This window comes from Babylonia areolata, chromosome 29, assembly GCF_041734735.1.
Source record: "Babylonia areolata isolate BAREFJ2019XMU chromosome 29, ASM4173473v1, whole genome shotgun sequence".
Taxonomy (NCBI): Eukaryota; Metazoa; Mollusca; class Gastropoda; order Neogastropoda; family Buccinidae; genus Babylonia; species Babylonia areolata.
Window position 1 is genome coordinate 520,953 of NC_134904.1, and position 15,147 is coordinate 536,099.

The following is a 15,147-nucleotide window of genomic DNA, read 5'->3' on the forward strand; positions in this document are numbered from 1 at the left end:
GATGTTGTTATAGATCTATCTGATCACTCCAATCAAGTCATATATTGACCTCAAGAACAAAGTTATCAGTACCACAGACATAGACTGAGAAAGAATTAATACTACGGAGAAATGAGAATTAAAAATTCCACAGACTTTGAACTGAGTGAGAATTGATACTGTAGAAATCGTAGATAGGTGAGAGTTAATTCCATGGACTATAAACTGAGCGAGAATTAATGCCACAGATAGATAAGAATCAATGCCACAGACTATATTCTGAATGAGAATTAATGCCACAGATAGATAAGAATCAATGCCACAGACTATAGACTGAGTGAGAATTGATACCTCAGATAGATGAGAATTAATGCCACAGACTGTATTCTGAGTGAGAATTAATACCATAGAGAGATGAGAATTAATGCCACAGACTGTATTCTGAGTGAGAATTAATACCATAGAGAGATGAGAATTAATGCCATAGAGAGATGAGAATTAATGCTACAAAGATGGAGTGAGAAATAAAATGGACAGAAGAAATGAAATGCTGTGGACTGAGAATTGATACTATGCACAGATGAGAATTAATGCCGTAGACTATAGAATGGGTGAGAATTAATACATAGAGAGTTGAGAAATAATTCCAGAGGCAGGCTGATTGACAATTAAAATACCATGGATAGATGAGAATTAATACCATAGACTACAGACTGAGTGAGAATTAATGCTATACAATGTTGAGAATGTCTTGGACTGTAGACTGATAATAAATGCCATGGACAGGAGAATTAATCAGATAGATCGACAGAGTGGGAATTAATGCTACAAACTGAACCAGAATCGGCGCCATTCATGGAATGAGTGGGAATTAATGCTACAAACTGAACCAGAATCGGCGCCATTAACGGAATGAGTGGGAATTAATGCTACAAACTGAACAAGAATCAGCGCCATGAACGGAATGAGTGGGAATTAATGCTACAAACTGAACCAGAATCAGCGCCATGAACGGAATGAGAACTGATACCATACACATTTCAGAAAGTTTATTTCGTTGACACAAGTCTTATTTTATTTTGTGGACATGTTCTGATTTTTAGAATATATATATATATTTTTTTAGGGGTTTAGCGTAGAAGCTTTGATGCTTGATATATAGCACTTCTTCACAGGCTTGTTATGGTATCAGAAAAACCAAGTTGTAGTTTCACAATGAGATGACTCAACAAATTTGAGTTGAAGTGACTCAACAAATTTCAGTTTTAAGCTGGGGTAGTGGAGGTGTTAGAGAGAGATGTAGCTCCTTCACTATCCAGCTCTTCATTTTGTGCATTATTACAATAGTTATTATTTGTAACTGTAGTTAGATGGTACAGTGAGCTGGTGAATAAACCAGATGTGAACTTGTGTCAACTTTCTCGTCTGACGTGTTAGTGTGGAGATTTCTCTTCATCAGTCTGACGAGTTAGTGTGGAGATATCTCTTCATCAGTCTGACGAGTTTGTGTGGAGATTTCTCTTCATCAGTCTGACGTGTTAGTGTGGAGATATCTCTTCATCAGTCTGACGTGTTAGTGTGGAGATTTCTCTTCATCAGTCTGACGTGTTAGTGTGGAGATTTCTCTTCATCAGTCTGACGAGTTAGTGTGGAGATATCTCTTCATCAGTCTGACGTGTTAGTTTGGAGATTTCTCTTCATCAGTCTGACGAGTTTGTGTGGAGATTTCTCTTCATCAGTCTGACGAGTTAGTGTGGAGATTTCTCTTCATCAGTCTGACGAGTTAGTGTGGAGATATCTTTTCATCAGTCTGACGAGTTAGTGTGGAGATTTCTCTTCATCAGTCTGACGAGTTTGTGTGGAGATATCTCTTCATCAGTCTGACGTGTTAGTGTGGAGATATCTCTTCATCAGTCTGACGTGTTAGTGTGGAGATATCTCTTCATCAGTCTGACGTGTTAGTGTGGAGATTTCTCTTCATCAGTCTGACGTGTTAGTGTGGAGATATCTCTTCATCAGTCTGACGTGTTAGTGTGGAGATATCTCTTCATCAGTCTGACGAGTTAGTGTGGAGATTTCTCTTCATCAGTCTGACGTGTTAGTGTGGAGATTTCTCTTCATCAGTCTGACGAGTTAGTGTGGAGATATCTCTTCATCAGTCTGACGTGTTAGTGTGGAGATATCTCTTCATCAGTCTGACGTGTTAGTGTGGAGATTTCTATTCATCAGTCTGACGTGTTAGTGTGGAGATATCTCTTCATCAGTCTGACGTGTTAGTGTGGAGATTTCTCTTCATCAGTCTGACGTGTTAGTGTGGAGATTTCTCTTCATCAGTCTGACGAGTTAGTGTGGAGATATCTCTTCATCAGTCTGACGTGTTAGTGTGGAGATATCTCTTCATCAGTCTGACGTGTTAGTGTGGAGATTTCTCTTCATCAGTCTGACGTGTTAGTGTGGAGATATCTCTTCATCAGTCTGACGTGTTAGTGTGGAGATTTCTCTTCATCAGTTTGACGTGTTAGTGTGGAGATATCTCTTCATCAGTCTGACGAGTTAGTGTGGAGATATCTCTTCATCAGTCTGACGTGTTAGTGTGGAGATATCTCTTCATCAGTCTGACGTGTTAGTGTGGAGATTTCTCTTCATCAGTCTGACGTGTTAGTGTGGAGATATCTCTTCATCAGCCTGATGAGTTAGTGTTGAGATATCTCTTCATCAGTCTGACGAGTTAGTGTGGAGATTTCTTTTCATCAGTCTGACGTGTTAGTGTGGAGATTTCTCTTCATCAGTTTGACGTGTTAGTGTGGAGATTTCTCTTCATCAGTTTGACGTGTTAGTTTGGAGATATCTCTTCATCAGTCTGACGTGTTAGTGTGGAGATATCTCTTTATCAGTTTGACGTGTTAGTGTGGAGATTTCTTTTCATCAGTCTGACGTGTTAGTGTGGAGATTTCTCTTCATCAGTTTGACGTGTTAGTGTGGAGATTTCTTTTCATCAGTGTGACGTGTTAGTGTGGAGATATCTCTTCATCAGTTTGACGTGTTAGTGTGGAGATTTCTCTTCATCAGTCTGACGTGTTAGTGTGGAGATATCTCTTCATCAGCCTGACGTGTTAGTGTGGAGATTTCTCTTCATCAGTCTGACGTGTTAGTGTGGAGATTTCTCTTCATCAGTCTGACGAGTTAGTGTGGAGATATCTCTTCATCAGTCTGACGTGTTAGTGTGGAGATATCTCTTCATCAGCCTGACGTGTTAGTGTGGAGATATCTCTTCATCAGTCTGACGTGTTTGTGTGGAGATTTCTCTTCATCAGTTTGACGTGTTAGTGTGGAGATATCTCTTCATCAGTTTGACGTGTTAGTGTGGAGATATCTCTTCATCAGTTTGACGTGTTAGTGTGGAGATTTCTTTTCATCAGTCTGACGTGTTAGTGTGGAGATTTCTCTTCATCAGTTTGACGTGTTAGTGTGGAGATATCTCTTCATCAGTCTGACGTGTTAGTGTGGAGATATCTCTTCATCAGTCTGACGTGTTAGTGTGGAGATATCTCTTCATTAATCTGACGTGTTAGTGTGGAGATTTCTCTTCATCAGTCTGACGTGTTAGTGTGGAGATTTCTCTTCATCAGCCTGACGTGTTAGTGTGGAGATATCTCTTCATCAGTTTGACGTGTTAGTGTGGAGATTTCTTTTTTCATCAGCCTGACGTGTTAGTGTGGAGATTTCTCTTCATCAGTCTGACGTGTTAGTGTGGAGATATCTCTTCATCAGCCTGACGTGTTAGTGTGGAGATATCTCTTCATCAGTTTGACGTGTTAGTGTGGAGATTTCTTTTCATCAGCCTGACGTGTTAGTGTGGAGATTTCTCTTCATCAGCCTGACGTGTTAGTGTGGAGATATCTCTTCATCAGTTTGACGTGTTAGTGTGGAGATTTCTCTTCATCAGTCTGACGTGTTAGTGTGGAGATATCTCTTCATCAGTCTGACGTGTTAGTGTGGAGATATCTCTTCATCAGTTTGACGTGTTAGTGTGGAGATTTCTCTTCATCAGTATGACGTGTTAGTGTGGAGATATCTCTTCATCAGCCTGACGTGTTAGTGTGGAGATTTCTCTTCATCAGTTTGACGCGTTTTCACCATGAGTGTTACTAGATGTGTAATGTGAGTGTGTTAGTGGGAACTTTTTTTTCTTTAGTTTGATGTGTTTTCACACACACACACACACACACACACACACACACACACACACACACAGACACACAAACACGCTCTCTTACACAGACAAGCACACACACTCACAAATACACAAATGTGCACACATACAAGAGAGTAACACACACATGCAGACACACACACACACAGTCACTCGCATACAGTGTCACACACACACACACACACACACACAGTGTCACACACACACACACACACACACACACACACACACACAGTGTCACACACACACACACACACACACACATACAGTGTCACACACACACACACACACACACAGTGTCACACACACACGCACACACACATACAGTCACTCGCACACAGTGTCACACACGTACACACACACAGTGTCACACACACGCACACACACACACAGTCACTCGCACACAGTGTCACACACACACGCACACACACATACAGTCACTCGCATAGTGTCACACACGTACACACACACACACACACAGTGTCACACACACACACACACACACAGTGTCACACACACACATACAGTCACTCGCATAGTGTCACACACGTACACACACACACACACACAGTGTCACACACACACACACACACACAGTGTCACACACACACGCACACACACACACACAGTCACTCGCACACAGTGTCACACACACACACACACATAAACCACACAACTCAACCGACAACCGAGTCAACGTTCCTAATCAATCGATCACAACCACCGGCGTCGATCCATCACCCCGTCCCCCCCCTCAATCGCTGACGCACGCGACTGGCAGCGGATCAGTCCATTCCGACCACTACACAGGGGGGAAAGGCGGTGACAGGAGGTCAGACTTCCCCCGTACAGTCATTCAACCACCACTGACAACAACTAGAAAGGTCACAGAACCCGAGCGAGACGAGTTCATTATTTGTTTGTTCTTGTGGCAGCAACAGTGGTACTTAGCACTGACGGCTGCCGGGGTTAGTTGGGTCAGGGCAGGTTGACTGACTTGTAGAGCTGTGTCCAGTGAACAGTGTATGATCCTTTCACCGGTTCATAACCTCTTGACCAGACCGACCCGCCACCATCACAACTGACCGGACAGGCTGACCCGTGGCGACCGTCAGATGAACCAGACTGGCCTCAAGTCAGGGAGTCATCACCCAGCCACGACCCCGACCCCGAACCGACCACCGCAGGGTTACCGTGAACGCGGGGTTGGGGGGATGATGTGAGGCAGCTACTGTACTGGGGGCTTTGACCACTCGACCTCGATCTCTAAGGCGGTTTCTCAGTGAACGGAATAACCTGCTAATGTGTGTGGGGGGTGGGGGGGGGGGGGGAGGGGTGTACTGTTACATGGCTTTTCTCTTTGCTGCTACTCTTGAGTCTCCTCGGCCGTCTCTTTCTCTTTCGGTCTGTCTGTCTGTCTGTCTCTCCACCCCTTCCGTCTCTCATTCCACCTCCCCCCTCCTCCGTCTCTGTCTGTCTCTCTCTCCACCCCTTCCGTCTCTCATTCCACCTCCCCCCCTCCTCCGTCTCTCTCTGTCTGTCTGTCTGTCTGTCTCTCTCTCTCCACCCCTTCCGTCTCTCTCTCTCTCCACCCCTTCCGTCTCTCATTCCACCTCCCCCCCTCCTCCGTCTCTCTCTGTCTGTCTGTCTGTCTGTCTCTCTCTCTCCACCCCTTCCGTCTCTCTCTCTCTCCACCCCTTCCGTCTCTCATTCCACCTCCCCCCCTCCTCCGTCTCTCTCTGTCTGTCTGTCTGTCTGTCTCTCTCTCTCCACCCCTTCCGTCTCTCTCTCTCTCCACCCCTTCCGTCTCTCATTCCACCTCCCCCCCTCCTCCGTCTCTCTCTGTCTGTCTGTCTCTCCTTCCGTCTCTCTCTGTCTGTCTGTCTGTCTCTCCTTCCGTCTCTCTCTGTCTGTCTGTCTGTCTCTCCTTCCGTCTCTCTCTCTCTGTCTGTCTGTCTCTCCTTCCGTCGTCTCTCTCTCTCTCTCTGTCTGTCTCTCCTTCCGTCGTCTCTCTCTCTCTGTCTCTCTCTCTCCACCCCTTCCGTCTCTCATTCCACCTCCCCCCTCCTCCGTCTCTCTCTCTGTGTCTCTTTCTCCTTTCGTCTCTCTCTCTCTCTGTCTCTTTCTCCTTTCGTCTCTCTCTCTCTCTGTCTCTTTCTCCTTTCGTCTCTCTCTCTCTCTGTCTCTTTCTCCTTTCGTCTCTCTCTCTCTCCACTGCTCCACTTCTACTGACGGCCGTGGCCCGGGGATCAGGAATATAGAGGGTGAATTAGAGCATGCTGGCTGCGGCGTGACAGCTATCAAGTATGTCAGTCGTCAGTTCATTGTCAGGGAATCAGGGCGTCAGTTCATTGTCAGGGAATCAGGGCAGCTGGTGGCCGCGTGGGTGGGAAAGATGGAAGGGGGGGGGGGGGGGGGGGTAGGGGTGGATTCGTCTGGTTCTGTATCTCCGACTCCAGCTCTCTCTCTGTCTCTCTCTCTCTCTCTATCTCCCCCCGTCTTTCTATCTCTGTCTCTCTCCTTCTGTATATGATTAGCTCTCTCGCTGTCTTTGTCTCTTTCTCTCTCTCACTCCCTCCCTCTCTCCGCCTCTCTGTCTCTCCCTCTCTCTGTATCACACTCTCCGTCTCTCTATCTCCCGTCTCTCTCTCCCTCTGTCTCAGTCTCTCTGTCTGTCTGTCTGTCTGTCTCTCTCTTCCCCCGTCTCTCTCTCTCTCTGTCTCTTTCTGTCTGTCTCCCTCTTACTCTCAAGTGTGCCCGGTGTGTGGCTGTGTGACAGGGTGAGCGGTGTGTGGCTGTGTGACAAAGAGGGTGAGAGGTGTGTGACAGAGAGGGTGAGCGGTGTGTGGCTGTGTGACAGAGGGTGAGCGGTGTGTGGCTGTGTGACAAAGAGGGTGAGCGGTGTGTGACAGAGAGGGTGAGAGGTGTGTGACAGAGAGGGTGAGCGGTGTGTGGCTGTGTGACAGAGGGTGAGCGGTGTGTGGCTGTGTGACAGAGGGTGAGCTGTGTGACAAAGAGGGTGAGCGGTGTGTGACAGAGAGGGTGAGAGGTGTGTGACAGAGAGGGTGAGCGGTGTGTGGCTGTGTGACAGAGGGTGAGCGGTGTGTGGCTGTGTGACAGAGAGGGTGAGCGGTGTGTGGCTGTGTGACAGAGAGGGGGAGCGGTGTGTGGCTGTGTGACAGAGAGGGGGAGCAGTGTGTGGCTGTGTGACAGAGAGGGTGAGAGGTGTGTGACAGAGAGGGTGAGCGGTGTGTGGCTGTGTGACAAAGGGTGAGCGGTGTGTGGCTGTGTGACAGAGGGTGAGCGGTGTGTGGCTGTGTGACAGGGTGAGCGGTGTGTGGCTGTGTGACAGAGAGGGTGAGCGGTGTGTGGCTGTGTGACAGAGGGTGAGCAGTGTGTGGCTGTGTGACAGAGGGTGAGCGGTGTGTGGCTGTGTGACAGAGGGTGAGAGGTGTGTGACAGAGAGGGTGAGCGGTGTGTGGCTGTGTGACAGAGAGGGTGAGCGGTGTGTGGCTGTGTGACAGAGGGTGAGCGGTGTGTGGCTGTGTGACAGAGAGGGTGAGCGGTGTGTGGCTGTGTGACAGAGGGTGAGCAGTGTGTGGCTGTGTGACAGAGAGGGTGAGCGGTGTGTGACAGAGAGGGTGAGAGGTGTGTGACAGAGAGGGTGAGCGGTGTGTGGCTGTGTGACAGAGAGGGTGAGAGGTGTGTGACAGAGAGGGGGAGCGGTGTGTGGCTGTGTGACAGAGGGTGAGCGGTGTGTGGCTGTGTGACAGAGAGGGTGAGCGGTGTGTGGCTGTGTGACAGAGAGGGTGAGCGGTGTGTGGCTGTGTGACAGAGGGTGAGCGGTGTGTGGCTGTGTGACAGAGGGTGAGCGGTGTGTGGCTGTGTGACAAAGAGGGTGAGCGGTGTGTGACAGAGAGGGTGAGAGGTGTGTGACAGAGAGGGTGAGCGGTGTGTGGCTGTGTGACAGAGGGTGAGCGGTGTGTGGCTGTGTGACAGAGAGGGTGAGCGAGAGAAAGATAGAGCCTTGGCGGAGAGTGCCACGGGGTGTGTGTGTGTGTGGTGTGTGTGTGTGTGTGTGTGTGTGTGTGTTTGCAAAGTAGCCTTAATGATATCCTGGACAAGCATGTCTGTTCTTTCTTATCTGTTATACTATATATAAACAAGGACAAAAAGTCAGCCCAAGTACCAGTGTCCGTTGTGTTGCTCAGTTTAACATGCAATGGAAAGAAGGAAAATAACTGCACTGTAAAGTTATCACTGGACAATGGGATTCGGGAATGACAAAAAAAAGAATCAGTTAAACTGAATGCCGAATCTGCCACAGCAAAAACTGATCACGGAAGCCATTTGCTGAGTTATTCGTGTATTGTATAATCTACTTCCACACATTGTCTCCTCTATCTTTGTCAACCCTGTGTGATTCTGTGGTTTTCCCTGTCTGACGGGCGCAACAGCCGAGTGGTTAAAGCGTTGGACTTTGAATCTGAGGGTTCCGGGTTCGAATCTCGGTAACGGCGCCTGGTGAACTGAGATTTGTCTGATCCCCAAGGTCAACATATGTGCAGACCTGCTTGTGCCTGGTCATACACGAAGGAAGAAGAATATTCCCTGTCTTCGTCCCAGTGTACCTTGTTTCTGCCTCAGTCTTCCTTTCTCTGTAATAGAGAATCCCCTCTTTCTTCTCCGCTCTGAGTTTTCTTGAGTAACTGGACTGAATTGTCTCTCCGTCTCAACTTTCTTCCCCCCCCATCTTTCGTTCTCTTTTCCCCAGTCAGTGTCCGTCTTTCGTCACACTTCCCTGTCTCCATTTTCCCCCAGTGTTTCCCCAGTCAGTGTCCGTCTTCCGTTATACTTCCCTGTCTCCATTTTCCCCAGTGTTTCCCCAGTCAGTGTCCGTCTTCCGTTATACTTCCCTGTCTCCATTTTCCCCAGTGTTTCCCCAGTGTTTCCCCAGTCAGTCTCCGTCTTCCGTTATACTTCCCTGTCTCCATTTTCCCCCAGTGTTTCCCCAGTCACTGTCCGTCTTCCGTTATACTTCCCTGTCTCCATTTTCCCCAGTGTTTCCCCAGTCAGTGTCCGTCTTCCGTTATACTTCCCTGTCTCCATTTTCCCCAGTGTTTCCCCAGTCAGTCTCCGTCTTCCGTTATACTTCCCTGTCTCCATTTTCCCCAGTGTTTCCCCAGTCAGTCTCCGTCTTCCGTTATTACTTCCCTGTCTCCATTTTCCCCCAGTGTTTCCCCAGTCACTGTCCGTCTTCCGTTTATACTTCCCTGTCTCATTTTCCCCCAGTGTTTCCCCAGTCACTGTCCGTCTTCCGTTATACTTCACTGTCTCCATTTTCCCCCAGTGTTTCCCCAGTCACTGTCCGTCTTCCGTTATACTTCCCTGTCTCCATTTTCCCCCAGTGTTTCCCCAGTCAGTGTCCGTCTTCCGTTACACTTCCCTGTCTCCATTTTCCCCAGTGTTTCCCCAGTGTTTCCCCAGTCAGTGTCCGTCTTCCGTTATACTTCCCTGTCTCCATTTTCCCCAGTGTTTCCCCAGTCAGTGTCCGTCTTTCGTCACACTTCCCTGTCTCCATTTTCTATACTTCTGTGCTGTCTCTGTGGCCTCTGTCTCCGTAACCCGCCATTTCACCCAGTGTCTCCCCAATCTCTGTCTTCTGGGTTATTATTAGTATTATATATATATATATTTTAACCGGTCTTTGTCTATCCTTGTCTGGGTTTTTCCTTTCTCTGTCCCCAGGCTAGTTTTCTCCTTTTATTCACTAACAGTATTCACTAACAGTATTCACTAACAGTTGTGTATTCACTAACAGTATTCACTAACAGCATTCACTAACAGTATTCACTAACAGTTGTGTGTTCACTAACAGTATTTACTAACAGTATTCACTAACAGTTGTGTATTCACTAACAGTATTCACTAACAGCATTCACTAACAGTATTCACTAACAGTTGTGTATTCACTAACAGTATTCACTAACAGTATTCACTAACAGTTGTGTATTCACTAACAGTATTCACTAACAGTTGTGTATTCACTAACAGTATTCACTAACAGTTGTGTATTCACTAACAGTTGTGTATTCACTAACAGTATTCACTAACAGTTGTGTATTCACTAACAGTTGTGTATTCAATAACAGTATTCACTAACAGTTGTGTATTCAATAACAGTTGTGTATTCACTAACAGTTGTGTATTCACTAACAGTATTCACTAACAGTTGTGTATTCACTAACAGTATTCACTAACAGTTGTGTATTCACTAACAGTTGTGTATTCACTAACAGTTGTGTATTCACTAACAGTATTCACTAACAGTTGTGCATTCACTAACAGTTGTGTATTCACTAACAGTTGTGTATTCACTAACAGTATTCACTAACAGTTGTGCATTCACTAACAGTTTTCTCTGTGTGTATTCACTAACAGTTTTCTCTGTGTGTATTCACTAACAGTTTTCTCTGTGTGTATTCACACAAAAGCATTTCTACTCAAGTTTTTTCCCATCACACTGCTTATGGGCGTCAGTCCAGGAATCGAACCAAAGACCTTCTGATTGCCAGGTCGGCGCTCAACCATCTGAGCCATGCAGACACCTGAAAGGTACAAGGGAAAAAAGGATATCTTCATGAACTGTGCTCAAAACTTGCACTCACTGAAAACTTGCTTTCGCTGAATCCTTGCCGTAACTCTGTACAAAGAAAAGGAAAAAGAAGGGTGGTGAAATCTGAACGAGAAAGAAGAGAGAGTGGGAGAGAGAGAGAGAGAGAGAGGGGGTGGGGGTGGGGTGGGGTGGGGGGTGGGGGTTAGAGAGACAAATCAGAAGACGAGATGAATGAGGAGGAGGAGAAAGAAAACGATTGAGAGAGGTGAAGAAGAGGGAGATGTAGGTCCGGTGAAGAAGAGGGAGATGTAGGTCCGGTGAAGAGGGAGATGTAGTTCCAGTGAAGAAGAGGGAGATGTAGGTCCGGTGAAGAGGGAGATGTAGGTCCGGTGAAGAAGAGGGAAATGTAGGTCCGGTGAAGAGGGAGATGTAGGTCCGGTGAAGAAGAGGGAGATGTAGGTCCAGTGAAGAGGGAGATGTAGGTCCGGTGAAGAAGAGGGAGATGTAGGTGAAGAAGAGGGAGATGTAGGTCCGGTGAAGAGGGAGATGTAGGTCCGGTGAAGAGGGAGATGTAGGTCCGGTGAAGAAGAGGGAGATGTAGGTCTGGTGAAGAGGGAGATGTAGGTCCGGTGAAGAAGAGGGAGATGTAGGTCTGGTGAAGAGGGAGATGTAGGTCCAGTGAAGAAGAGGGAGATGTAGGTCCGGTGACGAGGGAGATGTAGGTCCGGTGAAGAAGAGGGAGATGTAGGTCCGGTGAAGAGGGAGATGTAGGTGAAGAAGAGGGAGATGTAGGTCTGGTGAAGAGGGAGATGTAGGTCCGGTGAAGAGGGAGATGTAGGTGAAGAAGAGGGAGATGTAGGTCCGGTGAAGAGGGAGATGTAGGTGAAGAAGAGGGAGATGTAGGTCTGGTGAAGAGGGAGATGTAGGTCCGGTGAAGAGGGAGATGTAGGTCCGGTGAAGAAGAGGGAGATGTAGGTCCGGTGAAGAGGGAGATGTAGGTCCGGTGAAGAGGGAAATGTAGGTCCGGTGAAGAAGAGGGAAATGTAGGTCCGGTGAAGAGGGAGATGTAGGTCCGGTGAAGAGGGAGATGTAGGTGAAGAAGAGGGAGATGTAGGTCCGGTGAAGAAGAGGGAGATGTAGGTCTGGTGAAGAGGGAGATGTAGGTCCGGTGAAGAAGAGGGAGATGTAGGTGAAGAAGAGGGAGATGTAGGTCCGGTGAAGAGGGAGATGTAGGTGAAGAAGAGGATGATGTAGGTCCGGTGAAGAAGAGGGAGATGTAGGTCCGGTGAAGAGGGAAATGTAGGTCCGGTGAAGAAGAGGGAGATGTAGGTCCGGTGTGAAGAGGGAAATGTAGGTCCGGTAGAAGAGGGAGATGTAGGTCCGGTGAAGAGGGAGAATGTAGGTCCGGTGAAGAGGGAGATGTAGGTCCGGTGAAGAAGAGGGAGATGTAGGTCCGGTGAAGAGGGAGATGTAGGTCCGGTGAAGAAGAGGGAGATGTAGGTCCGGTGAAGAAGAGGGAGATGTAGGTCCTGGTGAAGAGGGAGATGTAGGTCCGGTGAAGAAGAGGGAGATGTAGGTCCGGTGAAGAGGGAGATGTAGGTCCGGTGAAGAGGGAGATGTAGGTCCGGTGAAGAAGAGGGAGATGTAGGTCCAGGTGAAGAGGGAGATGTAGGTCCGGTGAAGAGGGAGATGTAGGTCGGTGAAGAAGAGGGAGATGTAGGTCCGGTGAAGAGGGAGATGTAGGTCCGGTGAAGAAGAGGGAGATGTAGGTCCGGTGAAGAAGGGAGATGTAGGTCGTGAAGAAGAGGGAGATGTAGGTCCAGTGAAGAAGAGGGAGATGTAGGTCCGGTGACGAGGGAGATGTAGGTCCGGTGAAGAAGAGGGAGATGTAGGTCCGGTGAAGAGGGAGATGTAGGTGAAGAAGAGGGAGATGTAGGTCCGGTGAAGAGAGGGATGTAGGTGAAGAAGAGGGATGATGTAGGTCCGGTGAAGAAGAGGGAGATGTAGGTCCGGTGAAGAGGGAATGTAGGTCCGGTGAAGAGGGAGATGTAGGTCCGGTGAAGAGGGAAATGTAGGTCCGGTGAAGAGGGAGATGTAGGTCCGGTGAAGAGGGAAATGTAGGTCCGGTGAAGAAGAGGGAGATGTAGGTCCGGTGAAGAGGGAAATGTAGGTCCGGTGAAGAGGGAGATGTAGGTCGGTGAAGAAGAGGGAGATGTAGGTCCGGTGAAGAGGGAGATGTAGGTCCGGTGAAGAAGAGGGAGATGTAGGTCCGGTGAAGAAGAGGGAGATGTAGGTCCGGTGAAGAAGAGGGAGATGTAGGTCTGGTGAAGAGGGAGATGTAGGTCCGGTGAAGAAGAGGGAGATGTAGGTCTGGTGAAGAGGGAGATGTAGGTCCGGTGAAGAAGAGGATGATGTAGGTCCGGTGAAGAAGAGGGAGATGTAGGTCCGGTGAAGAGGGAAATGTAGGTCCGGTGAAGAGGGAAATGTAGGTCCGGTGAAGAAGAGGGAAATGTAGGTCCGGTGAAGAAGAGGGAGATGTAGGTCCGGTGAAGAAGAGGATGATGTAGGTCCGATGAAGAAGAGGGAGATGTAGGTCCGGTGAAGAAGAGGGAAATGTAGGTCCGGTGAAGAGGGAGATGTAGGTCCGGTGAAGAAGAGGGAAATGTAGGTCCGGTGAAGAGGGAGATGTAGGTCCGGTGAAGAAGAGGGAGATGTGGGTCTGGTGAAGAAGAGGGAGATGTAGGTCCGGTGAAGAAGAGGGAAATGTAGGTCCGGTGAAGAAGAGGGAGATGTAGGTCCAGTGAAGAGGGAGATGTAGGTCCGGTGAAGAAGAGGGAAATGTAGGTCCGGTGAAGAGGGAGATGTGGGTCCAGTGAAGAGGGAGATGTAGGTCCAGTGAAGAAGAGGGAAATGTAGGTCCGGTGAAGAGGGAGATGTAGGTCCGGTGAAGAGGGAGATGTAGGTCCGGTGAAGAAGAGGGAGATGTAGGTCCAGTGAAGAGGGAGATGTAGGTCCGGTGAAGAAGAGGGAGATGTAGGTGAAGAAGAGGGAGATGTAGGTCCGGTGAAGAGGGAGATGTAGGTCCGGTGAAGAGGGAGATGTAGGTCCGGTGAAGAAGAGGGAGATGTAGGTCTGGTGAAGAGGGAGATGTAGGTCCGGTGAAGAAGAGGGAGATGTAGGTCTGGTGAAGAGGGAGATGTAGGTCCAGTGAAGAAGAGGGAGATGTAGGTCCGGTGACGAGGGAGATGTAGGTCCGGTGAAGAAGAGGGAGATGTAGGTCCGGTGAAGAGGGAGATGTAGGTGAAGAAGAGGGAGATGTAGGTCCGGTGAAGAGAGGGATGTAGGTGAAGAAGAGGATGATGTAGGTCCGGTGAAGAAGAGGGAGATGTAGGTCCGGTGAAGAGGGAAATGTAGGTCCGGTGAAGAGGGAGATGTAGGTCCGGTGAAGAGGGAAATGTAGGTCCGGTGAAGAGGGAGATGTAGGTCCGGTGAAGAGGGAAATGTAGGTCCGGTGAAGAAGAGGGAGATGTAGGTCCGGTGAAGAGGGAAATGTAGGTCCGGTGAAGAGGGAGATGTAGGTCTGGTGAAGAAGAGGGAGATGTAGGTCCGGTGAAGAGGGAGATGTAGGTCCGGTGAAGAAGAGGGAGATGTAGGTCCGGTGAAGAAGAGGGAGATGTAGGTCTGGTGAAGAGGGAGATGTAGGTCCGGTGAAGAGAGGGAGATGTAGGTCTGGTGAAGAGGGAGATGTAGGTCCGGTGAAGAAGAGGATGATGTAGGTCCGGTGAAGAAGAGGGAGATGTAGGTCCGGTGAAGAGGGAAATGTAGGTCCGGTGAAGAGGGAAATGTAGGTCCGGTGAAGAGGGAAATGTAGGTCCGGTGAAGAAGAGGGAAATGTAGGTCGGTGAAGAAGAGGGAGATGTAGGTCCGGTGAAGAAGAGGATGATGTAGGTCCGATGAAGAAGAGGGAGATGTAGGTCCGGTGAAGAAGAGGGAAATGTAGGTCGGTGAAGAGGGAGATGTAGGTCCGGTGAAGAAGAGGGAATGTAGGTCCGGTGAAGAGGGAGATGTAGGTCCGGTGAAGAAGAGGGAGATGTGGGTCTGGTGAAGAAGAGGGAGATGTAGGTCCGGTGAAGAAGAGGGAAATGTAGGTCCGGTGAAGAAGAGGGAGATGTAGGTCCAGTGAAGAGGGAGATGTAGGTCCGGTGAAGAAGAGGGAAATGTAGGTCCGGTGAAGAGGGAGATGTGGGTCCAGTGAAGAGGGAGATGTAGGTCGGCTGAAGAAGAGGGAGATGTAGGTGAAGAAGAGGGAGATGTAGGTCCGGTGAAGAAGAGGGAGATG